Here is a 27,252-nt window from a genome sequence, read left to right on the forward strand (position 1 = left end):
ACTAACATGCGGAGCTGCCTTCGGTGACTTCTTTTGAAAGCTTCCAATTTCCCACGGTCCTTGTGACCACCCAGGGGAGTTGCACCGTTCCTTGATTGTTGTGAGTCCCTTCTCCTCTAACTTCCTCCTACCTCCCCCCCAAATATTTCTTCCCTGATGAACACTTGCTGGGTTGGCTCCGTGTAGTCTGCCAGACTCCAGTGAGGGACAAAGAGAGGCAAATGGAAGGAGGTGTAGGTCCTGAGTATCCCCTGCGGAGGTGGAAATTAACCCACAAGTTCTTTTGTTCTGTGAGGTGTTACATTGCACTACTGGTTATGAATAAAACAGACATATGGACAAGGCTAAACATCAAGGCTTACAAAGTATTAAACATTACATTTCCTTACATTATTACAGTATATAATATACCTGCTACTGCAAAAGTAGAAGTCCTGTGAATGAACACACATACACTAGCAGACGGATAGGGGGAACACAAAGGGCTAAAAAGTTCATTAATCACTGCAGGGACTGAGATGCTGCAAATACATTTTCAACACACATCTCATGTCGTCACAACGACCTAGCCACCTAAATATTTTAAATAGCAGAACACATGAGATTATATATATATATATATATATGTAGAGAGAGAGAGATGGTATAACCAGTAATCACCTCCTATCTCAGGGGTTAGACAAATGACAAGAGTAACACAGGTGTTCGAGAAATTATAACCTGAACTACTAACAGGTGTAAAAACAATCACAATAATCAAAGGTAAACCTTGAAAGTCAGCAGCAGCGGTCCCAGAAAGAAGATACCTGTAGACCAAAAAGGGGCAGATGAATCAGCAGCGTACCAAAAAGTTAATGTGGAAAAGGTATCTTGCTGATTTAAATAGTCCGGTCATCAAAGAAGGTATGATACCGCCAAGTTTGTTTAAGATCCAGCCAGTGATGTGAAGTGATCACTAGACACAGTGAACACAATGTTGAAAAGCAGGGAAGCTTCTAGGTATAATAAACCTCCAGGTCAGTTTGTTGTAAGGATCACGATAGGTCACTAAATGTGATGCTGTCAAACAGTGAAGCCCAAAACACTGCAAGGAGTAGTGTGTCACAGGTGGGAATGAGGAGTATCACCAATCTCCCGCACCTCCAAGGCGGGCCTCTAAGACTTGGGTGTCTGTTTTAAGCAATACAGGGGTGCAACCACGTGAGTTACAGTGGTAGAGCGCACCCCAGGGGTTCACAGCCCAGTAATGTGAAGTACCAGCAAGCTCCGATCTGAACCAGCTAGAGGCAGGATACAGAAAAAGCCCTATACTGGCTATATTCAGTTCATGTAGCAGCGAGGAAAGGCAGGCGCACACAGGGACTCCGGTAACTGCTCACCTCTCCCTCCCGTCTGCAAGGCATTATGAGTTCTACCCTCTGGGGTGATGGTATGTTAGGTCACGGGATAATAGCGATTACATCCAGCATGTCGTCTGTAGGAGAAGAGAAGTAGCCGAGAACCAGTCCGTGGGTCGGAGCCCCGCTGGCGCCTATCCACCGAGGTTGCGCGTGGTCACAGGGGCTGGAATGAAAGTGTGAGGTCGTTAGAAAGGGCAGGTGTGTAGGAAGCTGCCTGGCTACTGTCCCCACTTCCCGCCTTCAATCCGCAGGATATTGTGAGACCAAGTCTCTGTAGTGAGGCTTATGCCTCAGAGATCCACGAAGAGGGGAGAAGAAATGGTTTGCTAGGCTGCGAGAAAATGGCAATGCTCCGTATGTTTGGAGTTGAACTCCAGCGCAAGAAGGTAGCCGGGAGCTGGTCCGTGGGGCGGACACTTGCCAGCACTTATCCACAGTGGTGGCGCGCGGTTTCGAGGCTGAACAGTCTTTGAAGCCTGTTTTACGAGCAGGTCAGCCGGGAGCTCTTTTAGGATGCGTCCTCCATGTCGTTCTGATTTTTGATACACACATTGACAAAATTAATCGATTTCGTAAAGCTTCCCACTTTAATCCAGTTCAGTTTAAAAGCCCCCAAAAGGACACTTTTTTTTATAAATTCATTAAGTCAGACTTTAATAAACTGTGTTTAAAAGAGAAAAAGAAAGCAAAATATAAAGCCAATTTGTCTACACAAGAAAGAAAAGCTCTGAATGAACTGGCTAATGATCCCTCTTTGACGATTAAACCTGCCAACAAAGGCGGAGGGATCATTTTCCAGGACACAAGTGACTATATCAAAGAAGCTGACCGCCAACTTAAGGATAAACTAACGTATATCATTATTAAGAATGACCCACCAGAACATTATCAAATGGAGCTTAAAACTTTACTGGATGAGGCTTTGGAAGATAAAATTATTACTAAGGATGAATACAACTATCTTTTTCCCAAATACCCCATTATTCCCACTTATTATCACCTCCCTAAGATTCACAAATCACTTGACGCTCCCCCGGGACGTCCTATTGTTTCAGGTGTGGGGTCCCTCACTAGTAATTTGTCACTTTATGTGGATTATTATTTCCAACCTTACGCTGCCTCTCTGAGGTGATACATCAGGGACAACTATCATTTTTTAGAATGTATTAAAACCATCAAATGGAGAGAGGGGCAGCATAATTTTCTGATTAAATCTATTTCTTTTATCTCATATTTTATTTTCAATAATTAATTTTTTCTAAAGATTCTTGGGACGGCTATGGGGGCAAGCTTCGCGCCGAGCTTCGCCAACCTGTATATGGGGGCTTTTGAGCACGCCCACATTTGGGGGTGTGAGATAGGCGCGAAGATCGTCTTCTACGGCCGTTTCATAGATTACCTATTTTTTATTTGGGATGGTGATGAGCACTCTATTACACAATTTGTCACTTTTCCCAATCACAATCAGTTTACTTTAGAATTTACGAGCTGCATAGGTAAAATTAACATTACGTTTTTGGATATACAGTTGGGGATTGAAGATGATACTATTATTGCCAAAACCTTCAGAAAGGAAGTAGATTCATTTAACTATCTACACTGTGAGAGCTGCCATCATAAACCCTGGATTGAGAATATTCCCAAAGGTCAATTAAGGCGAATCAGGAGGATTCGCATAAATTATTGGAGGCATTCAAGGAAAGGAAATATCCACACTCCCATCTGAATGAATATGTTAGGAATTTGAATCAAGAAGACCTGATTAAGAATAATAAAATGGCCTCTAATGAATCGGCGAAAAACAAGCCTTCTGATTCTGCACCTAAATTTATTTCTAAATTTAATAAAGCAGCTTCTAAAATCAGAACTATAATCAATAAAAACGTTCCCGTTCTTTTAACTGATAAAATATTGCAATAATCAATCCCCAATAAACCTACTGTTCTCTTTAAACGAACTGAAAGTCTGAAGAATATCTTGGCTCCAAGTCATTTTCAAAAAGATCAAGAGAGACCTAAGGTGGATTTCGGAATTAATATACTACCTAAAGGTTGTTACAAATGTGGAGCAGCTAGAGGTCTCACCTGCTCACGGATGACGAATGGAGCCAAGATAGTTCAATCAGACATTACAGGAGAACACTTCACCAATAATTTGTTTATCAACTGTAATACTATGTCATCTATGTTTTAGAGTGTGGATGTCACAGACAGTTCGTCGGTAGAACAACACGAAAGATTAAAAATAGATTCCTAGAACACAGAAGAAACATCATAAAAAGGTGCTAGTTATCATAGTCTATCCCGTCTTTATGCTGACAAACGTAACAAAAATCCTTCCTGTTTAAAATTAACAACAATTGAACATATTAAACCTACAAATATTGGAGGGAATAGATATAGGAAACTCTGCCTAAGAGAAAATGATTGGATACATAAGCTGGAGACCCTCTGTCCGGAGGGACTTACCGAGTGTATAGAAATAGAGGTAGATTAATATAATTCATCTTCTGTTTAACTTCTTTGCTATTCAGTTTTCTCTGAGTGCATCCTTAGGATATATTTAGAGTGTCAGTTTATCAAGGATTTTGGTAGGTGCTCTTTTTTTGTGCTCCATTGTTCTTGTTCTAGTTTCCTATATTCATTGTTCTCTGAGCTCTCTGATCTTTCTTGAACTGTATGACTTAATTAAAATTTATTCTCTAATACTATAAGTATTTTCAATATTATACACTTATTTAGAAGTTTATGACTTTTTATATATGCCGTTATTAGTTTATATCAATTTACCAAACGATAAATAACTAATGGATAATAATGTATATCTCTCTGTATTTATGTATTGTTTTATATTAAAATTTGCCTAATTTTTGTAACATATTAAATTATTGTATTATGCCATAGAGAAGTTTTGATTTATATATGATCACTCATGTGCAATTATATGGTTAAGACAATATTTTTAAATGTATTATGGACAGTATGATATACTACTGAGATGTATTAGTAAGAGTTACTGTCTTCTCAATTCTTTGCAAGAGAAATTCAAAGGATACAAAGCTGTGATTAATTGAGGATACTATATAAACCATACTTCAGACACTTACCCACAATCCTCTGATGAACCTTCATGACTAAAAAGAAACGCGTTAGGACTCTGTGGCTTCCTGACATCAATGGCTTTTTAATTGATCTCCAGTTTAAATACCTGCCTGGGACTGCATCTACACGGGATACTCACTACCGCTGCACTAAATTTTCCCTGCAGACTGCTCTTAATACGGAACACTTATCAGTGGACACTGATTTACTGATCTAATGACCGTCACCACACTGATAGGATATGCTGCTTGTCTGCACCATCCGTTGAAGTTTTCACTATATATTTATCCGACGGGTTGTGCCTTAACACAGATGCCGCTATTTGGTAAAGATACTTTTATACAGCAGGATTGTGAGTAAGCTGCTACATATAAAACCAAAAAGCTACCCGACATCTGTTGTATGTTGCTATTATAAATGGACTTTTGAACTATACACAGTCAATAAGGGATATACGTGTGACCACACATGTACACACGCTGTGAGATTATAAATCTTCTCCCTGCAGACGCTGCTTCCGTCTAAATCAGGGATGTGGAACCTCAGGTCCGGGGGCCATATAAGGCCCCCGGAATCATTTGATCTGGCCCTCGGAGCTTTTTTCTGCTAGCCTCATCTGACTAGCACGGTGTCTAGAATGGCAACCTGCAGCCAGAATCTATGCAGCAGTGCTGCCTGGAGCATCCTTAGGACACTTCAGACGGTCACACCGCTGCCCTTACAGCTCCCCAGAGCATACTGAGGATGCTCAGGGCATTGCTGTAATTACCGGCTATTGTAACCCCGCCCCATGTGATGTCACATGGAGGGGGCGTGGCCTGCATCGGGCACGCAAATAATGTTATATATATCAAAATGTCCCTCGGCAGAAAAAAGGTTCCCCACCCCTGGTTTAAATGCTGTTCAGCCAGTGCACAGCTTGAGGATTAGAACATGCTTTCACTCACAGGAGTGAGTAACAATTTATATTGGACATAGGGGGTCATTCAGACCCGCTCGTGAGCGGCAGTACGCTCGTAAGCGGGTCGATGTTCCCCCACTGCGCATGCGCACGACGGAGGGAGCTCCGTCGTGCACATGCGCGAGACCCGGCGAGCGACGGGCTCTCCATCGCTCCGGGTCTTGCACCAAAGGGGGCGTGCTGTCGATGTTGATTGACAGCACGCCCCCTTTGGTGGGCGTGCCAGGGGCATGCCTGCCAGATGGAGGCGTACCAATGGGAACGCCTACCGTCTGAAGCCGGCCCCACTGACATCACTAGTGATGTCAGTGGGAGTGATTTTGGCTCCGATAGAGCCAAAATCACTCCAGGGCTTTCGGCAGCGAGACCCTACCGCAGGGTCTCGTCGCAAGCCCGATGGTCGCGATGGTCAAGACCAGTGCGACCATCATCATGGACGCTCGCATAAGCGGTGGGTGGTAACCCACAGCTATGCGAGCGTCCCAGAGGCCGCTCCATTTTCAGGGAGGAGGGCCCTGATTCAGAGCGAGTGCTCTGGTCAGAGCGTTCAGCTCTGAATCAGACCCATAGTTACCATTTTTTGCAACATTATATAGCAAACCTGAGGGACTGCTGTATGTGGCTGACATTAGAAGACACCCACTGGAGTTTCCAATTTAACGGCATAATCAAACATCTTTTGTCTATTTAGACCTAACCATTGAATGTTATCAGGACTATTTTTTTATCATATGTTTTATGTGTATTACTATTAAATACGTGTTATATATATGAACCAGATTTTTTTGGATAGATATATTTGTTTTTTAGACCAATGTAATAACTGGTTTATTTTAGTCTAATTAAGACACTATAATCCGAATAGCGCAAGTAACTTTATCAATTAGTTCTTTTGTTTTTTTTCCTGATTGGAGGTTTACGGATTCTTCCATGTTAATTGCTGCAATTTAGCGTACAATTATCATCTCTGAATCATCTCTGTCGTTATCGGCAGATTGACCTGTATGTTCAGTAGATGATTGATGTCGGAAACGACCAGCGGGAGTGCTTATCGCTGGTCGTTTTCAACATAGTGCGCAATTTGTGCACGATTACTGAGCGATTGCACGATTATGTCGTAATCGTGCAATCGCTCACTAACATCGCGTAGTGGATATGCAGCTTTAGGCTGTAAAAGGCAAAAATTGATAATGTATATTTTTTTCTGAGATTTTTTTATTTTTCATGAAAGATAAAACATGATAACAAACCGGTCATGCTTCCAAGATGATATAAAGAGAAGATGGGGGAGTAGGGTTAATGCTAATGTGTAAGAAGGAGAAAAAAAAAGGAGAACTATTCGATTACCATCAACTCTATATAGAATTATCAGTCTTATGGGAGATTTTATTGAAAGGTAATTTTTGTTTAGAATTAAATTCTCAATTATTAAATTGGTGTTTCATCCCTTCCAAAGTCTCTGGCTGACAGAGTATGCTGGGAATTGTAGTTCATTGTAAGTTTTAATGCAGTTTACTATAGACAGATGGGCCATTTGCAATTAGTTTACTATGGCCCTGATTCAGAGCCGGACGCTCTGACTAGAGCGCTCGCTCTGAATCAGGGCCCTCCTCCATTAAAATGGAGCGTCCTCCTGGACGCTCGTATAGCTGTGGGTCACCACCCACAGCATATACGAGCGTGCAAAAAGATGGTCGCGATGGTCTTGACCATCGCGACCGTCGGACTTGCGAGGGAAACCCTGCGGTCGGGTTTCCCAGCCGCAAGGCCAGGAGTGATTTTGGCTCTATCAGAGCCAATATCACTCCAACTGACATCACTAGTGATGTCAGTGGGGCCGGCTTCAGACGGTAGGCGTTCCCATGGGAACGCCTCCGTCTGGCAGGCACGCCCCCGGCACGCCCACCAAAGGGGGCGTGCTGTCAATCAAGATCGACAGCACGCCCCCTTTGGTGCGAGACCCCGAGCGATGGAAAGCCCGTCGCTCGCCGGGTCTCGCGCATGCGCACGACGGAGCTCCCTCCATCGTGCGCATGCGCAGTGGGGAACATCGACCCACTTGCGGGCGTACTGCCACTCGCGAGTGGGTCTGAATGACCCCCTATGTGTGATGACTATATCATCATTTACTAGGGTCAGTACTGATGTATATTTTGATGAGTGCTGTATATAAATGTAATGCAATAAGCCACACCCAGCAACTAATGTACTATTTAACATGGGAATTACTACTCTTCTCCCAAAATAGTATACAGTACAACCTTAATACTTGAAGTCTTTGGGACTCATTTGAGGGGGTTGTTCCTATGACCTTTTGTTTAGCATAAAATATCAATCACTGTAGTTGCCAGGCATTTGTATATTTGTATATATATATATATATATATATATATATATATATATATATACACACACACACACACACACATTATATATATATATATATATATATATACACACACACATACATACGGTATCTTGACAAAGGTCCAAACATGGGACCGAAACGTTGATGCTGCTATGTGTTTTTGTGGACGCAATAAACATTTTTCTGTATGAAGACTGGTGAGTGCACCCCTGGATTCATTTGCTATACATACATACATACATACATATATATACATACATATATACACACACACTCACACACATACATACAATACTGTGCAAAGGTTTTAGGCAGGGGTGGAAAAAAAATGCTGCAAATAGTTTACATTTTTTATCAATTAACAAAATGCGAAGTGAACGAACAGAAGAGAAATCTAAATCAAATCAATATTTGGTGTGACCACCCTTTGCCTTCAAAACAGCATCAATTCTTCTTGGTACACTTGCACAAAGTCAGGGAGTTTGTAGGATTTTAGTCAGGTATATGATTAACCAATCAAAGCAAACAGGTGATAATGATCATCATTTTCATATGTAGGTTGAAACACAGTCATTAACTGAAACCGAAACAGCTGTGTAGGCGGCTTAAAACTGGGTGAGGAACAGTCTTAAGGTGGGTACACAGTATAGCATTATATCTGCAGATCGAGTGATCTGCAGATATATCTACAGATGATGGTTGTTCATACACACTGAACGACGCTCATCTGCATGCTGCAGCGTGTCAGGCCGGCTGGGGACGGGTAGGGGGCGTGGCCTAATCACAGAACTCGTAGCCACGGCACGCTGGGGAGGGGGGCGCTGTATGCCCTTCAGCCCAGTGCACAGCCAATAGGGGGTGTGAACAGCCGAGGCACCACGGCCAGCAGCCCACGAGGGACCAACAGACCGAGTGGAATGAGCCTTAACAGAGGCCAGAACAGGTAAACCCTCCTGTGAATAAGCCTCACAAATAAACAAAAGAAGCCAACGGGCCAAAGTTTGTTTGTTGGCAGGCCAATCCCTCTTGTGAAAAGAGGACGAACAAAGAATTAGACTTCCGAATGAAACTAGTCCGGTCCACATAAACTTTGAAAGCACGGACAACATCTAAGGAAACCTCACCAGCCGAGAGATCAGGTGACTGAAATGCTGGTACAACTATTTCCTGATTAATATGGAACTTAGAGACCACCTTAGGAAGAAAACCCGGACGGGTGCGAAAAATCCCGGACTGGTGAAAAATCAGAAAAGGAGAACGGCAAGAAAGCGTGCCTAATTCTGACACTCTTCTGGTCGAAGCAATCGCCAGGAGAAATACAGTCTTAACTGTCAACCACTTGAGTTCCATCGACTCAAGAGGTTCAAATGGAGGACTCTGTAGGGCCGAAGCACCACTGCCAAATCCCGAGGAGCCACTGGGGGAACAAAGGGAGGCTGAATCCTGAGAACACGCTGGAAAAAGGTGCGGACATCAGGCAGAGTAGCGATCCTACGCTGGAACCACACAAAGTGCAGATACATGAACTTTCAAAGAAGCTAGGCGTAAGCCTAGGTCCAACCCAGACTGAAGGAACGCCAAAATCCTAGAAACACGAAACGCTTGAGGATCGTAGTTTCTGGACTCACACCATTGAAAATAAGTATGCCACACTCTGTGGTAAATCCTGGCGGAAGCAGGCTTGCGAGCCTGTAGCATTGTGCTGATGACTGAGCTGAAAAAACCCCAGGACCTTAAGACGGATGTCTCAAGAGCCACGCCGTCAAAGACAGACGACCCAGATCCGGGTAAAAGCAGGGCCCCTGAGACAACAGGTCTCGACGTTGAGGCAGAAGAAACGGAATGTCGATGGATAGGCCCCGAAGATCGGAGTACCAAGGACTTCTAAGCCAAGCCGGAGCCACTAGCAGAAGAGTGCCGCCGTCTTGTTTCAATTTCCGAAGGACCCGAGGCAGCAGGGATATCGGAGGGAATAGATACGCCAGCTGAAATGTCCATTTCACTGACAGCGCTTCCACCAGGCTTGTGCCGGCATCCCTTGTCCTGTACCCGTACACAGGCAGCTTGCGATTGTGACGGGAGGCCATGACGTCCACCTCCGGCAGTCCACACTTGTCCATGAGTAGTTGAAATACCTCTGGGTGAAGGGACCATTCCCCGGGATGCACATCGTGACGGCTGAGGAAGTCCGCTTCCCAATTCAGAACTCCTGGAATGAAGATTGCCGAGATGGCCGGAAGATGGCACTCCGCCCAAAACAGGATGCGTGACACCTCCGACATTGCTTTTCGACTGAGAGTCCCCCCTTGATGGTTGATGTACGCCACCGTGGTGGCGTTGTCAGACTGAACGTGCACTGTCCTTCCCTGAAGAGCGTGACAGGACAACTGGAAGGCCGTGTACACGGCCCGAAGTTCCAGAATATTGATGGGAAGAACCGCTTCTAACGCCATCCAACGGCCCTGAAGTAAAAGTGGACCCGACACTGCCCCCCAACCCTATTGACTGGCATCTGTCGTGAGCAGAACCCAGTTTGGGATCCAAAAGGGGTGACCCTTGGTGAGATGAGATGTCTGAAGCCACCAAGCCAGCGACAGGCACACCTCCGGAGACAACACCAGAGTCCTGATCCAGTCTGGAAACCTGTTCCATTTCGATAGAATCAGCCCCTAAAGGGGCAGAGAATGAAACTGGGCATACTCCACCATGTCGAATGTCGACACCATGGACCCCAGAACTCTCATTGCCGAGTGAACCAACACCTGGGAACTCATCAGACAACTGCTGACTCATAGTTGAGGGGGAGGAAATCTTGTCTGGAGTCAGAAAGATCATTTGCTGACGAGAGTCCAGAAGGGCTCCCAAATTAACCATCTTCTGTGACGGAATGAGGGAGGACTTGTTCCAGTTTATCAGCCACCCGTGCGCTTGCAGATAAGCGATCATCAGGTGCAGATGTTGCAAAAGTACCGCCTGCCGGCAATAGGAGGATGTCCAAAAATGGCAGAAGCCGTATACCCTGGCTTCGCAGGTGGGCAGCCATGACAGCCATAATTTTGGTGAACACCCTTGGAGCTGTGGAAAGGCCAAAAGGGCAGAGCCTGAAACTGGAAGTGAAGCTGACGTATAGCAAACCACAGAAACCGCTGGTGTGAAGGTGTTATAGGAACATGAAGGTAGGTGTCCTGGATGTCCAGGGAGACCATATAATCCCCCGGTTCCATAGCCAGAATGATGGAACGCAAAAAAGTTTCCATCCTGAAAGTGGGCACTCTGAGGAACTTGTTCAACGATTTCAGGTTGAGAATAGGCCAATGAGACCCATTGGGTTTCGAACCAGAAATAGAGAAGAGTAATAACCCGTCCCGCGTTGAGAAAGCGTAACGGGAACAACAACCCCTGCTTTCAGCAAGGACTCTATGGCTTCCTGAATCTGCAAGGCCTTGGTCTTGTCCTGAGAAAGACTCATGCAGAAGAACTGCTGGTGTGGAGTCTGTAACGGAAGGACAGGGCGTACCTCTGAGAGACCAGCTTCTCCTACCCAAGCATCCGTGGTGGTATTGCACCAGCACTGGGCGAATTGAAGAAGTCTGCCTCCCACTCTGGGATCCCCCAGAGAGAGGCCCGTCCCATCAGGCTGAAGGCTTATCCTCTGGCTTGGAAGGAGGGCGTCTAGTGCTCCAGGCCTGCTTCTTTGGTTTAGGGGCAGCCTTGGTTGACGACTGCCTCAGGAAGGACTGACCCTTGGACTTACCCTGAGTCTGAAAGGACTGAAAGGCTGAGGTCTTTCAGCAGCTGCTGATTGCAGAAACGCAGACTTAGACTTTGCCAAAGTATCAACAATTTTGTCCAGGTCAGGACCGAACAAAATCTACCCATTAAAGGGTAAGGCCTCCAGGCCCTTCTTGGAATCTGCATCCGCTCTCCAAGAACGAAGCCACAAAGACCGGCGAGCAGAAATCGCTGCCACCAAAACTCTGGAAGTCAGAAGACTGGCATCCAAAGACGCTTCTCCAATATAGGAAGCGGCATCCCTCATCTGCACAACTAAAGCTCTCTGAACCTCCGGAGCTTCCTCAGGAAAAGTATCTTCCAGTATATTGGCCCAGCTCTCAATGGCTTTAGCCACCCAAGAGATGGCCATAAACGGACGGGCCACCGTCCCCAGAGAGAGAATATATGGATTTTAAACAAGTCTCCACTTTCCTGTCCATGGGATCCTTTAGGGATGAAATGGACGGCATAGGCAAGGTAGCACACTTGATTAAGAGAGTAATATGAGAATCCACCACAGGCGGGGTTTCCCACTTTTTGCAATGACTTGCAGGAAACGGATAACTAGATGCTAAACGTTCCTGCGGCTCGAACCTCTTACTAGGCGACTGCCAGGCCTCCGCCATATTATCAGTCAGCTGGTCGATGAGAATAAACAGCCGAAGTCACCCTTGCCTGCTTAAAATTTGGATACTTGGACTTAGGGGCCGGGGGCGTCATCCTCTATATCAAGAATGGACCAAACCGCCTGCACCAATGCCGGCACATTAATGGAAGATTTCGTCTCCACTTCCCGGGCAGGAAAATCCGAATCAGAGTCCTCAGGCAATTCCCCCTCATCCGAGGACACATCTGAGTCTGATAGCTGTGCAAACTGGGATGACATAACAGTGCGTTTTGACGCCTTCTGAGGCTTGTCACTACGCAACATAGTTTGAAAGGCTGAAGATGAGGTCGCCAAACTCTGGACTGAATTGGAGAACACATCCACCCAAGGTGGTTGACCCGCTTGCGGGAGACCCTTCTGCGTCATTGGAGGAGACTGAACATACATAGGGAACCCCGCATATGGATGAACAGTCTGTGGCCCAGGGGGAGACTGCAATAATTGCGGTATACCTGGAGAAGGGGGGATGGCTGTTTGGGGTAACCCCCTATGGGAGAGCAGTCGGGACCGCCAGACGGTCTGCGATGGAAGCCAGCACCGCCCAAGGAGGATCCTGTCCCGAAGTTGGGGGGTTAGAGAGACCAGGTAACTGACAGTATCTCACACACACCCCATCCTGTGATAAATCCTCCATATTCCCCCCTGCAGCGCAGCGTCTGCAGGAGAGCAGAGTGGGAGCCGTACAGCGCTCAACTTCCTCAGACATGATAAAATATATACAGTATATACCCAAATATATATAGCAACACAACAGGGAAGCTCAGAATGTACTCTTGGCGCACCCACAAGCCCACAACTATGGCACCGTGTAGCATACCACCGTATGTGACCGACCTCACAAATACATGAGTTTATATAAGTGAGATCCAAGAAAAGCCCTTCCCCCACACACCTGTCAGGGCTGTAAGAGAAGGAAAGGGATAGATATAGACTGACAGCAAGAAGAAATAAAGCACAGACAGTCAGCACTAGCAAAAGTCACATACAATGCAGAAAGTTAATACTCACTGCACTACAATCAACTGCCCAAATTCAGTGTCAGGGAGGGCTATAGTGCTGTGTACGCTGTACTTTAGATACACAGGGGGACCGGCCGCACACTGCCTGTGAGATCTGCGCTGCCACCGGAGAGAAGATGGCCGCCGGAGACCTCAGAGGAGGAGTGGCCGCAGGAGGAAGCAGCTCAGCATCGCCAGACCTAAGCGGAAAGGTACGCTGAGCTGAAGGGAGGAGCCGCTAAACAGGGAAGGCTGCCTCCCCTGGCTAGCGATAAACCCCAGGGATGCTGGCTCCTGCTGCCGCATAATACCCTGATGGGCTAGTGGTCCCGCGGGTCACCTCAAGCAGTGACCTGCGGCTTACCTTATCCCCGGCGCTCCCGCAGCAGTTGAGGGAGAGCCGGTGCTGGGATTACATGAAGAGACAGAAGGATTTGAGCAAACCCACATCCACAGAAGATCTGTGGTTAGTGCTCCAAGATGTTTGGAACAACCTCCCTACAGAGTTCCTTAAAAAAACCTCTGTGCAAGTGTACCTAGAAGAATTGAACAATGGGGGCCAAATGTAATAGGGTTATAGTTTAGAAAATGTGAGAGAAAACTCTCCTGGTGCGTTCATACGTAGCGATTTAAAAGAACGATTTGAACGATAACTATATTGATATTATTATCGTTCAAATTGCTCTTTCAAATGTTCCCTACCAACTTACCATCAACCAGCGATGCGCGGACACGTATGGACGGTAGCGATATCGTCCATCGACCGTGCATGCCGGTCAACTTGCTCGATATCGAGCAAGTTACTATATCAATGATCATGGGTCGCTATATAGTAGTCGGTAAGTAGGTGGTGTGCTGGATGATCGATATCAATCAAGCATAACGATCAGCCAGCGATATTGTATCGCTTGCTTATCGCTACGTGTGTACGCACTATTACACTTTTTAAACTCGGCCAATGTAATAAAGTCCGAGAACATGCAAATTTGTATGTCATTAAGAATCAAAAAACTCACAATTTAAACTCTCACCCAGATGGTTTCCCATTTTGAAAATACAATTCGATCAATGTAATAGTGTGAGAGGTTACTGTTAAACTCTCACCCTGTTACATTTGGCCCTGGATGCTGTTTTGAAGGCAAAGGGCGGTCACACCAAATATGGATTTGATTTTCATTTCCCTTCTGTCCATTCACTTTGCATTTTGTTAATTGATAAAAAATAAACTATTAACACATCTATTTCTGAAAGCATTCTTACTTTGCTGCATTTTTTCCACACCTGCCCAAAAACTTTTGCACAGTACTGTATATATATGTCAAGTGGAATTTAAGTAATTTTTAACATGAGTAGCTGGCAGGAGTACAAAGAACTGCGTACAAGATAATGCTGTATTAAAAGCCCGTAGTAAGTGCTTTTGAACAATCTCCTAGTATCCCTTTTTCCTCAGTAATTCTTGGGAATGTGTGTAGGGAATATATACAAGCTCTGGTGAGTAGGGATCACGAACCCTCTTTCCCTTTCAAGCGCAACGTCTGCTCCCTGTCAGCCACTGGTTTGAGGGAATAAGGGACGACGCTGAGCTCTGGCTCTGCTGTCTGCCTGCTAGACGTCTCACTCTCCGGCTCCCGTCATCTCGGGCTCGATTGTTCGAAAGCACTTACTACAGGCTTTTAATACAGCATTATCTGGTACGCAGTTCTTTGTACTCCTGTCCAGCTACTCATGTTAAAAATGACTACACTATATTATCCTTTTCCCTGGCTTGAATGAGCTCTTTCTAAGGTGATCCAGCAGATGATATCCTGTCCACCCCATCCAGTGGGAAGCCCTGCACCTCGGAGATTCAGATAAGCTGTAAAGATTTTTTCTTCTGGTACGCACAATCATTTTAAAGCACTTATTCTCACCAATCAATAATACTACACTATCAGGCGCATGACATTTTAACCCTCTCTCCATAATATATATATATATAAAATCTCCATACACACACACGTGCTATGGGCAACATCCCCAATTCTATGAACTCGCACTTTAGTAAATATACCCCCCCCCCCCCCTCCAGTCTATAGCTGCAGTGAAGCAATAGTGATCAGGTATTTGCAGGAGTATATATTTCTCTTACAAAACTACTAAAAAAAAAATAATCAAAGTATCCTTATATAAAATACATTCTAATAATAAAAGCTAATATTCGCAGATTTCATTGTTAAACTGAATACTGATATTTGACGAGTAACAACACAACTAAATGGTAAGAAACACTTCTACTAATCAACAGAGGATCCCAATACATACACAAGTGCAAGAATCACCAATGAGAAGAAAGGAGAGCATTTCGCAGCGTAATACCAACACAGCTGTGCAACTTACCATCCGGCTGACAATGAGGCTCCCCCAGAATACGTGTATTGTAAGGGGACACCAGGGTCCTGTCAGGTAGAGACCAGAGATGCTTGTACAATCAGACCCAGCATTTCGTGCCATTATGCTTAACCCTACAGACCCCTTACATTGTATCTCACAATTCAGCACCTGTTACTGAAAACAACAGCCTAGATTGTAAGCTCCTGTGCTCACTAGTACTCTCATTTCTACAGTAACAGGACTGCACAGAGTAGCAGCAGGCAGGTTAGTGAGTTATAAATACCAGCTCATAGCAATAAAACACTTTAACACCAACAATGTCAGGCACTCTCTCATTGTCAGCTCTATTTAACTATAAAACAAACATCTTATTTATCTATGACACTTTTGTAATTAGAAAACCAGAACAGTTAAGTTTCTTTACAAATATCCTGATAAATAATGACAGGTTGCTGTGACCTGTACAGGTGCCTAGTAGCTGCTGGACTAAACATAACACTACTAGAAAAAGGATATAGAAGGAGTGGGGGAGGGGGGGTACATTTACTAAAGTTTCTAAAAAGGTTGCCCATAGCAACCAGTCCGATGCTAGCGATCCAGAATGCACTAAATGCTAGCTAGAATCTTTTAAGGCATTTTAGTAAATCTACCCACGATACAAAATAGCACCGAGAAGGGTTTTTTTTCCCAAAAAATGTCATCCTATAACAAAAGAAATTTCAATTAGCAATTTTTTTTTTTTATAACATTCTTTGTTTTCAAAGAAGTGAAAGAATTTGTGAGAGTATACAACAGTATAATAAGGAATTAAAAGCAGGCAAATTCTCACCACCAAAACATTATGGTAATACAACCAAATTTAATCAGCTATAAACATTTATACAGTGCTTCCGGAAAGTATTCACAACGCTTCACTTTTTCCACATTTTGTTATGTTACAGCCTTATTCCAAAATGGAATAAATTCATTTTTGTCCTCAAAATTCTACACACAATACCCCAAAGTGACAACGTGTAAAAAGTTTTTTTGAGATTTTTTGTCAATTTTATAAAAAAAAAAAAAGTAAATACATTGATTTAATGATAAATCAGACTATACAACTGAAACAATGACAGAGGCTTGTGGACACTGTTGTAGTTGTACCACCGATCACTGTGGTAACTATATAGGAGCAGTACTACAAGTTACTTTATAAATTGCAAGAACGCTCAACTTAGATTTCAGTTACGACGTTTTGTCTGATAAAAGTAACATACCCATAGTACTGTAACAACGTGCACTGATAACAGATTACCATTGAGTAAGGAAGAAAAGCTGAGGGAGTATGAGATAAAATCAGCTGAAAATACACTGCCTGAAATGTTATACTAAATAACTTTGGGAAGTTTTTAGAGATAGATCCGCAGCAGGGAATGTAAGAGCTCACCTGCAGTCTCCCATCCTGAGAATCAGACGCAGGATTCGGATGGTCTCTCCCCACAAATAGGCCTCTCTCCTGACTACTGAAACAGAAAATTCACCATCCCTGTGTAACGGAGAAGGGATTACATAGAAGTTCCTGCAGATGGAGTAACACTCCTCCCCAGCTCCTCCCTCAGTATTCACAAGGCTGCCTCTGTGCCATGTGGCAGGCTGCCTGGGCATTAGCTGGGAGAACGCCTGTCCGGCTGCTCAGCCAAGGATGGACCATGGGCCAGTGACAAAGGGAGGTGAGGGGGTTAATGCCGGCCCTACATGTGCAGACACAAGACCTGCATTCCACACCTGGAGCACCATCAATTTCCTGGACAGTTTCACAACCCTCCAGGAAATACTGTATTACAAGGCTTAGACACTGAGCACTAGAGGGGTGCGCGCAGTTCTGCATCAGATTATACATGTGTCACATGACTGGCGTGGAAACATTTTAGGGATAAAATGACAGCGAGGCAACTTGTTTTGTTTCAGATTGAAACTGCTGTAAAATGGAAAAAAAAAACATTACATGGGGGAATTTCCATCGGAAAACGTGCTCGCTACTCTATGGGGTGTAAGCAATGAGCGATTTTATCCTACCTGGCAACCCACATAGTACGTGTGGTTCCGAAGGTACCTTACTAAATCGCCTCCGGGACCCTCCCCGGCTCTGGCGGCCAAGCATGTGCAGTTAGCGTGATTGCGCCTGCGCAGTACCCCCGGCACAGCTCTCTGGGCACGCCGTTCGGAGCCCATGTCCGTGCATGTGCCGGATGATATATACGGCCGCTGTCATCGCATATTGCAATGTGATCAGTAATAAATGGGGGCCCTGGATGTGATTCTAGTTACAGTTAGGGGAGTATATAGTTTATAATGAATAGATGGGTTACAATAATAAGTAGATGGGTTACAATAATAAGTAGATGGGTTACAATAATAAGTAGATGGGTTACAATACAGTTTGCATGAAAACACGTAACAAATAGGGGATCTAGTTCTATAATGAAGTTAATATGTATATTTGATTTACAACACATATATTTTGTAGTGAGGTGTTGTCTGAACAGGTTTTTACTGATGAAGGCATAAGTAAAAAGGTATGCGGGAGTGGGTGTTTGTAGTTAGCTCATGATCTACATTGATTTGGAATACCTTTGGCAGCCACTAGCCTGTCTATTATTCAATACAAGCCAATCTAGGGGTCATGAGAATAGTAAATAAATTAGCTACTATCAAAAGTTCAAATATATTGTTAAAATACCATCTGTCCCCCCTCAGGCAGGATAGATCTTATTTACCAAACAAAAGTAACCAAAGAGGGGTCCGGGATGAAAAGACATTCCAAATGTTATAATACCCTCTCTGCTGGGGGCAAAAACAAGCCAACACATTTTACAGCACTGTGGAATCTGGCTCAGGCAAAGCTATAATTATCTATTCCATTGGACACAAGCCAAGGTGAGTTGGTGAGGTCTGGGATAAGAGACAGCACTTGTAGTAGCTAGGCAGTCAGGGGGAGCAGAAATGACACAAGCCAAGGACAGGAAGGTGGGGGGGGGGGATAGGGTCAGTTATTATTATCCTTTATTTATATGGCGCCACAAGGGTTCTGCAGCGCCTTACATAGTACATAAACATAGTACATAACCATAGTACATAAACAGTTGAGCAGAACAAGAAAACAGTGTCATACAGTTTAAGACACTACAAGACAAGTACATGGTATATAAACACTGCTGCAACAGAAGCAGGATGGCAAAAGTCACGGGTTAGGTGCTTTTGAGTATAGAGCAGATAGTATAAGTAAAGAAAGGATAAGCACAAGAGGATAGAGGGCCCTGCTCGTGAGAGCTTACATTCTAAAGGGGATGGGTAGACAGACAGGGGTGACACAGATGGGGTAGACAGTGAGCATGGGACAGAGGGTTAGGATGACAGATGGCTGGATTCCTATTTTACAGTATGTGAGGAAGTCATTTGAATTAAGATTTACGCCACTGACATTCTACTTTAAGAGGCAGTTTATGTAGGTGTCTGTGGAGAGCCATGGCTGTTATATCAGTTTACGTGAAGTCTTGACGGGTAGCTGAAGCCACTTCATGAAGGGCTATTTAGAGAGTTTGGTTAACGTGTGAACCAGCAGTCTCAGGTAAATGTAGAAATTGGTGAAAGTAGTTATTGTAAAGAGATGTTCAGATGTAAAATAATAAGTTGTGATCAATTGTGAATTCTAACAAAAAAAACACAGAAAGCGGTAGTTTAATGGTGCACCAACCAATTGATTAATTTAAAATATAACTTTTAATAATTATTGTTTAAGAAAAACAATTCCCCTCCGGGAATAGGTTGACGAAGTATTGAAACAATAATAATACAGTGAAGAAATAAAATAAAAATTATGTTAAAAACCAGTGTGGCAGGGGTATAGTCATAGTCTAGTGACTTATTCACTTAGAATATCAACTTGGATCTATTGGTCAGTGGGATATCATCTTTAATCTGTCGTATATCAAAGTTGGGGGTATTTTCGTAACTACATTGCCTTTCAATATTTATTTAATCAGAAAGATATAACATATTGATGTACCCAACAGTTAGAAATTGACTATTTTCAAAGTCCACAAGTTGTAAATTAGCCAATATGAACAGATTGGACAGAAGTTTAAATTATGAGACCCACTACTTCTCAGGTTATAAAATATGTGATCAGTAGTGACTAAGCGAAACAAAACCCATGTATAGCTAAACCTATGCTAATGAAGACCATGAATACACTGTGTGCATTGACTAGAAAATAGTATCAATGAACATAGATTAAATAACATCTGCCTAGTATTGTGTCTATATGGCCGACTGCTGAGAATTATATTGAAGAGTTATTGTGTGTTACCCCAACAATTTTATTCAGCATTCATTAACATCAACTGTATAAAGTTACTATAAAATTTACATAGTATGCTGATAGTTAAAGCCGTAATCAGCATTAACATATATTGGAACTGCTGTAGCTATTTCATAATATGCTCATAATCTCCACCAATATTCAATTATATACAGTGATGTTACAATGTAACTTGGAGTTGGATAGACAGCTGTTTAAAGCTGCTTACACTGTATCACCTAACACGCTGATAATTACCCCGGCATTCAGATACATTCACTGCAGCCGTGGTCAGCGTTTATGTTGTTTTACTTCAAACCGAGCTGCAAATCCCCGACTGCATACAATTGCTTCATGCTTTCATTTTCATCATGAGCAGTTCGTTCTCACACAGATACATGCAGACATCAGTGACATGCCTGCATGTATCTGAATGTAAAAAGTAAATAAAAGAGTTAAAAGTAAAAAAAAAAAAATTTACGTGAGGTCCCCCCCAAAACAGAACCAGCCCCGGACTTTGCAAACCCAGGTCTGGTTGACTAAGTACAGTGAAAAAATTGCGTAGGGTCTCCCTGTACTTAGTACAACCAGCACTGGGCTATGGGAATCAGTGCTGGTTCTGGAATTACAGGGAAAAATTTGCGTAGGGTCTCCCTGTAATTCACAGAACCAGCCCTGGACCCTTTCTAACGGGGGCCTGATGCCACAGCCAGGGGAGCCCTATCACCGGGCCCCCCCAGCCGCAGCATCAGCCCTGACTGCACATACTGTGCAAAATCGACCTTTGATAAATTTACCCCTCTGCCTGGTCTGAAGCCGGCGGATGAAGTGAAACTGTGACTGAGGTGAGTACTCGTTCCCGGAGAGAGATGGGGTGGGGGAGGTTAGATCAGAATACAGTGCACCGGCGGCCGGCTTATAAAATTATCACAAATTTACCAACTGTCCGCAGCTACAGGGGAGTGGGTTGGCGGGCCCCTACAAGCTTCGGGCCCTTGGGCAACTGCCCAACAAGCCCAATGGAAGAGATGGCCCTGATGTGAGGTTTGCAGGATATTTATTCCATAGTAAATCCGCTGTATGTGTGTGGGGCCTGGATTTGGTGATATGTCACCAGATAATAAAAGCAGGAGGATGGAGAAGTAGATATAGTTGTAGGTGTGTAAAACTTTTTTATAGTGACACAATGAGGCTGTAATTGTCAAATTTTGATGAAAAGAAAGCTCATTAGTTTTTAGAGGAGGTGAGTGACTCAATAGGGTGGCAGTGTGCCCAGAGAGGGGAGGTGCAGGGAGAGTTAGGGATGTTATATCCGTAGAGAAAATACAAAGGAGGGATTTGATAAAAAGAAATGTGTAGTACATGGTGAGTTGTCGGTTTGTTATTTTTAGACAAATTTTAAAGCAATCAGTTTCTTAATCTGAAATTACCTTAGATGTTGGTCAATGTTTGTTCAACTGTTTGATTAACTGTTATGTAATCACACTTGGTGCTTTTAACCCCAGCTGCCCCTAGACTGAATATAAGGAGTGGTATCCCTTGATTAGGACAGGCTACAGCTGACTCAATTGGTCTGCTGATCAAAGGAGATAACTTGCTCTGAGTTGGAGCAAAAACCAGGCCAGATATATACCATAAACTATGCTTCATTGACCAATACAGACTATACAGGAAAACAAAACAAAATAAAAAAATAATCTATGCAACAGAGACAGTCACGTACATTAAATCCACACACAATTGCAAGCATGAAGTTCTATGCAGAATATAGGTGCAATAAGCAGGATGGGACAGTCACGTACCTGAGGGATGAAATGAAATAAACATATGATTAGTCCATATTCATGCAGGATAATTGTTTGATTAACTGTAATGTAATCACACTTGCTGCTTTTAACCCCAGCTGCCCCACAGTTCACTTTAAGCTGGTGCTGGAGAGAGGAGATGGACACAGAGGAATAACAATCATTAGGGCGCCCGGTCTCCCATCTAAAGAGACGGGAGATCGTGGGGCGATATTCAATTGATTTAGAATATTGTACCGATGCGCCCAATGAGGTCGGGTTAAGCCGCGTAAAACAGCTAAACCCAACCAAAGTGCTGGGCGATCGGGAAAACTGCCGTTTGGATGCCCAAAAGGGTCACTTTTCACACATTTCAGCTCGCCACACCTGGGAGGTGCGAGATGAAATGCCAGCAGCTGATCATGCCCGGCAGGAGCAACATCTGAATAGCTCCGTCGGGCGCGAAGGGGGGGACAGGTGACAGCGGAAACAATTGAATTCCGCCCTTAGAATTTAAGAAGGTAGATAAATTATGTATCATTCACTCATGGTCACTAATACCCCTTTCAGACATATCAAGAATCCCGGGAATTTGGCCTGCCTCAGCCAAATTCCCGGGTAGCCGCGTATGTCTGAAAGGTACCTACCCGGGAACACGTTCCCGGGTAGCCGACCCTTCAATCGACCAGGGCTTTTACCCTGCTCATGTCTGAATGGTGCTACCCGGGAATTTACCCCTGGGCTTCACCAAAAAGCTCCTAATTGGCCGGACGCGGCTGCCTGTTGATGACATCATTAGCAGCATCCGGACAGTGGAGGGCAGATGGCACAGACGCCACACATAGCCCTACAAGGCAGATTCAGGTGCCGGCACAGCTGCCATACATGCTGCAGAGAGGCCAGCAAGACTACAAGGTCAATTTAGTGCTGACAGGGGAGAGAGTGCAGTACCAGGTGTTTGGAGAGGCGAGGAGAGGGGTGCCAGGTATGTACAGGTGATTGCAGATCATGTCACATTGGAAGGAGGAGGAGGTCCGTGAGCTCTTACATGTGAGGGGAGAGGAGGAAATAAAAGCTCAAATCACAGGCACTGCTAAGGATGCCATGATCTATGGCAACATTGCCAAAATCCTGGCCAGCCGGGGTATTGTGAAGACACAGCAGCAAGTCCTTAATAAACTAAAGAGCCTAAAGACGCAATATACACAGGTTCATGACCACAATGGTAATCGCAGTGGTGTGGGAAGGATGGAGTGGCCCTTATATGATTTATGCAGTTCCGCTTTTGGGCATACAGCACTATGCAACCCCATTGCTCTATCTTCGTCAAGTGGTGCTGGCACACTGTCTTCAACAACCAGGGGCGCCGAGAGGGGGGGGGGAGCGTGTACAGATTACCGGGGCCCGGGCTTCCTGAGGGGCCCGGGTCCGGCGCCGCTCCCCCTCCCTCACAGCAGCCCGGCACACAGCGTGTGCTGAGCCGCAGTTGGAGACTGCTCGTGGCTACTGAGCAGCAGCCACAGCAGTCTCCTATGCCTGTGCGGGGGAGCGATCACACTGATCGCGCCCCCCGCTGGCTTTGAGCAGGGCTGAGGGGGCTCAGAGCGCCCCCTCCCCTGCGCGCAGCGCCGCTTCGTGGCGCTGCAAATCTTTTTTATTTTTTTCAGGAAGGGGGCATTGCCGCCTCCCGCAATTAGGCCACGCCCCCTATTACCCGGGCCCGCTGCGGCTCTCAGCGGGCATGGCAACAACGACAGGCACGCCTTCACCAACTCCTGAGAGCAGCCAGCAGAGCCCGGCATTATCGCAGGTCCTATTTCATGACCCCGATGAGGACTCATCTAACACCATGATCATTGAACCAGGCACTGGCACAGATGTGACGTCTCCATCGCAAAGGCAAGATTCTGAGTCTGAGCCACAGACCCAGGGAGAAAAGCCCACCCTACGCAGTAACAGTAAGTTTAATTCAATTAACTTATGTTCTGCTGCATTAATCTATGTAATGTTCTAGTTCAATGTCTAGTATATTTTCTCTTGTAAAAATAAATTAATATTTTGTCTATTGGGTTAATGAAAGCATTACTTTAATGCTTCTATATTATACACGTACAGGGTGTTTGAATGAAACCGTATTGTTTCTACGTTAACCTTGTAGTTGAGGATGGTCACCGCATGCAACGAGACGGGCTGCTTTTTTTGTTTGGACCATTTATGATTTTGTGTTTCAAATATTTTTAACATCTATTGCTCAATGTTTTCTCTCTTTTACTTTCAGTTTTCACAGTGCCAACGCCTAAAAAGAAGAAGAGCAAAATTGAGGTCGTTACCAAAGCCATGACAAATATTCTATGTGAACAACTACGCGACGTAGATTGGGAATGGCAGACACAAGAGGATGCCAGACTGCTGCGGTTCATGGCCAATGAGAGTGAAATGCACAGTAATTTGTTAACGGAAATGATGGCTATGCAGGAAAGGCTTAGTCGCGATAACCGCAAATTTTATTCTCAAATCTTGAGCACAATCCACTTCAAACCAACACATGTTCCACCACCCACCCATTTTGCCCAACAAGCTAATTATCCAAACTCATTTGGGGAACATCCCAGTATGTGCAACAACCTCAGTCTCCCACCTCATTTGAGCATACATCACAGTATGACCAGCACGCTAATTTCCCCCCAGCATTTGGGCAAACTACATACAAGTATGCGCAACAAGCAAAGTCCCCCCCAGCATTTGGCCAAATATCCCAGTATGCGCAACAAGTCAAGTCCCCCACAACATATTGCCCAACATCCCAGTATGAGCAACAAGCAAAGCCCCCCCCCCCCAGCATTTGGCCCAACATCCCAGTATGCGCAACAAGCAAAGCCCCCCCAGCATTTGGCCCAACATCCCAGTATGCGCAACAAGCAAAGCCCCCCCAGCATTTGGCCCAACATCCCAGTATGCGCAACAAGCAAAGCCCCCCCAGCATTTGGCCCAACATCCCAGTATGCCCAACCAGCCAAGTCCCCCACAGCATTTGGCCCAACATCCCAGTATGTGCAACGAGCAAAGCCCCCCACAGCATTTGGGCCAACTACATCCCAGTATGCGCAACAAGTAAAGTCCCCCCAGCATTTGGGCCAACATCCCAGTATGCGCAACAAGTAAAGTCCCCCCAGCATTTGGCCCAATATCGCAGTATGCGCAACAAGTAAAGTCCCCCCAGCATTTGGGCCAACTACATCCCATATATCCAAGCATCCACAAACACCTCAGTCAGCCTCAACATTTACAGATAGTACATTAGATAATGTACTCGAAGGTCAATTTAAAGATACTTTGCCAGCTAATACTTTGTCGCAGGAACTTACCCCTGACAAAAACACAGAGTTTACAGTATACAGAATATGTAACTGTGGTAATCAAATATATCTAGTGATGTTAACTAGACATATCCCATATGATTATGTTTAAAATGTTATGGTTACTGCTTTTGTCATTTTATTTGTTTAAGGATATTGAGTTGGTGCAAACAAGGATATAATGAAACATCCTGTTCCTATTTGCTTAATTGTAATGGGTTGTTTAATGCCTCACAGCTATATGCGCACTTAGCAATGTTCACATTGTCTACGCTCATAATGTGACCTTCACCAATATCAATCCATACATACATATGGAGTACTTTGAGTTCAGAAGTAAATGTGCACGTTTATTTATTTTTATACTATTGTTTGGTTTTCAATTCTGTTGTATTTTGTGCAACATTATTTCCTATTTAAGAGATATGGAAGTAAGGCTTTCAAACGTCGTATGCAACTTAAACAAAAGGCCTTTATTAAAATGAAAGTTTTTTGGAACATTTCAAAAATTCTGTCTTTTTATTTATTACAATTACACTATAGAATTAATGTTTTTTGCAATGGTGCTTCTAATCAATTCTGTCATTGGTTCGATAAGCAAGTGAGGCTGATGAAAGGGTAGAAGGATCACTCCCAACAGGCTCCTCCGCGATGTCCCACTCTGGCAGGTGTTCTTCTCGCTGTATCTCACAGATGCTATGTAAGATACAGCATGCCGCTACAACATCAGTAATCAGCCGAATGTCCACATCGTTTCTTTTTAACAAGCAGCGGCAACGTCCCTTCAGTCGCCCGAATGCATTTTCCACAACCATTCTAGCTGAGCTGAGGGTATGGGTGTAGGCGATCTGCTCGTTCGAAAGCTCAACCTGTTGGCTTTACCCTTCATCAACCACCTTCGTAATGGATACGCAGCATCCCCAGTGATGTGGACTAGTACCTCAACTCCATCCACAAGCTTGGACTTCTGCAAATGAAAACAAATATTACACTTGGTACAGGCATATCTACTTTCCTCTATTTGTAGGTATACACATTGATTACAATTTGGCAGGAGGTACTGCGCCAAACACTGTATTTTATAGATGAATACAAAATTTAGATATTTAAATATAGGGCGGTTTGCTGTCTGATTGAACAGGAAGCTTGATTAAATGAAAATGTTTTAATACATATACCACATATATATTATATACATATATATAATAGACATACATCAAATAACATAACATTTAGTATTGGAGTATAACCACTATTTTGCAGAGATCTCTATCTAGGAGACTGGATAGCAAATAGAATCGTGCGGTGTCAGGTGGCCAGCAACAGTGAGGGGAGCAATGGGTTCGGTACAGTGGTGATAGTCCTATAGACCAGGATCGCGTGGCCGGCAACAGGCTTGTCTGGAGTACGAGCGTGCGAGGAGGGTGAAGGTCAACGCGTTTCAATCCCCGTATACCACCGGGACTTTCTCAAGACTGAGTACCGTAGCATTTGGTACTTCCTTAAATCCCTCCAAGTATCACGATAATTGCATAATAAATTGGTAACACATAAATGACTTCATAGTAGAATCTCTTGTCTTAATTTGTTAGTATCTCCTTAGAGCTTTTGTTTCTTTAGTCAGTCAGTTACAACAATTCAAATGGTAATCACTTACTCTGTATTAATGTATATATTACATTTTAAATAGATTGTGTAGTATATATCAAATAAATGGTATATAAAATATAAAATATAATTTCAATATTTCAGGAAACATAAATTATTATAATAACCACAAGAAATGTAAATTAATTATATAAAATAAAATTGATCATAACACACACACATATATATATATATAATCGATGTACACATGTGAATATATATATATATATATATATATATATATATATATATATATATATATACACACACACACACACACACACACACACATACATACATACATACACATATACACACATACATACACACACACACACACACACACACACACACACACACACACACACATACATACATACATACATCTATATAATTCCAATTCTCGAATCAACATTTTCTTCATATGAAGTTTGCTGTTATATCAACTGTGATTATACCAATTGTGTTTTTACTCTTTGGTTTTATA

At 43.9% G+C, this 27,252-nt stretch overlaps 1 protein-coding gene across 7 annotated transcripts in view; it reads right to left on the reverse strand.

Annotated features, from left to right (window-relative positions):
- The window catches only part of B4GALT4 (beta-1,4-galactosyltransferase 4), a 115,911-nt gene that overhangs the window by 38,096 nt on the left and 50,563 nt on the right, over nucleotides 1–27,252 (reverse strand). The window contains exon 1 of one of the 7 annotated variants that reach the window (XM_088464997.1): nucleotides 21,702–21,760. The exons of 4 other annotated variants lie outside the window; for them this stretch is intronic. The gene's annotated coding sequence lies outside the window, so the exon portion shown is untranslated. Of the gene's footprint in view, nucleotides 1–15,645; nucleotides 15,854–17,065; nucleotides 17,379–21,701; nucleotides 21,761–27,252 lie in introns of those variants that run through there. 2 more of the 7 variants (XM_088464994.1, XM_088464996.1) reach the window with 2 other exon arrangements.

The sequence above is a fragment of the Taudactylus pleione genome, unplaced genomic scaffold (assembly GCF_031769625.1).
Source record: "Taudactylus pleione unplaced genomic scaffold, aTauple2 ptg001784l, whole genome shotgun sequence".
Taxonomy (NCBI): Eukaryota; Metazoa; Chordata; class Amphibia; order Anura; family Myobatrachidae; genus Taudactylus; species Taudactylus pleione.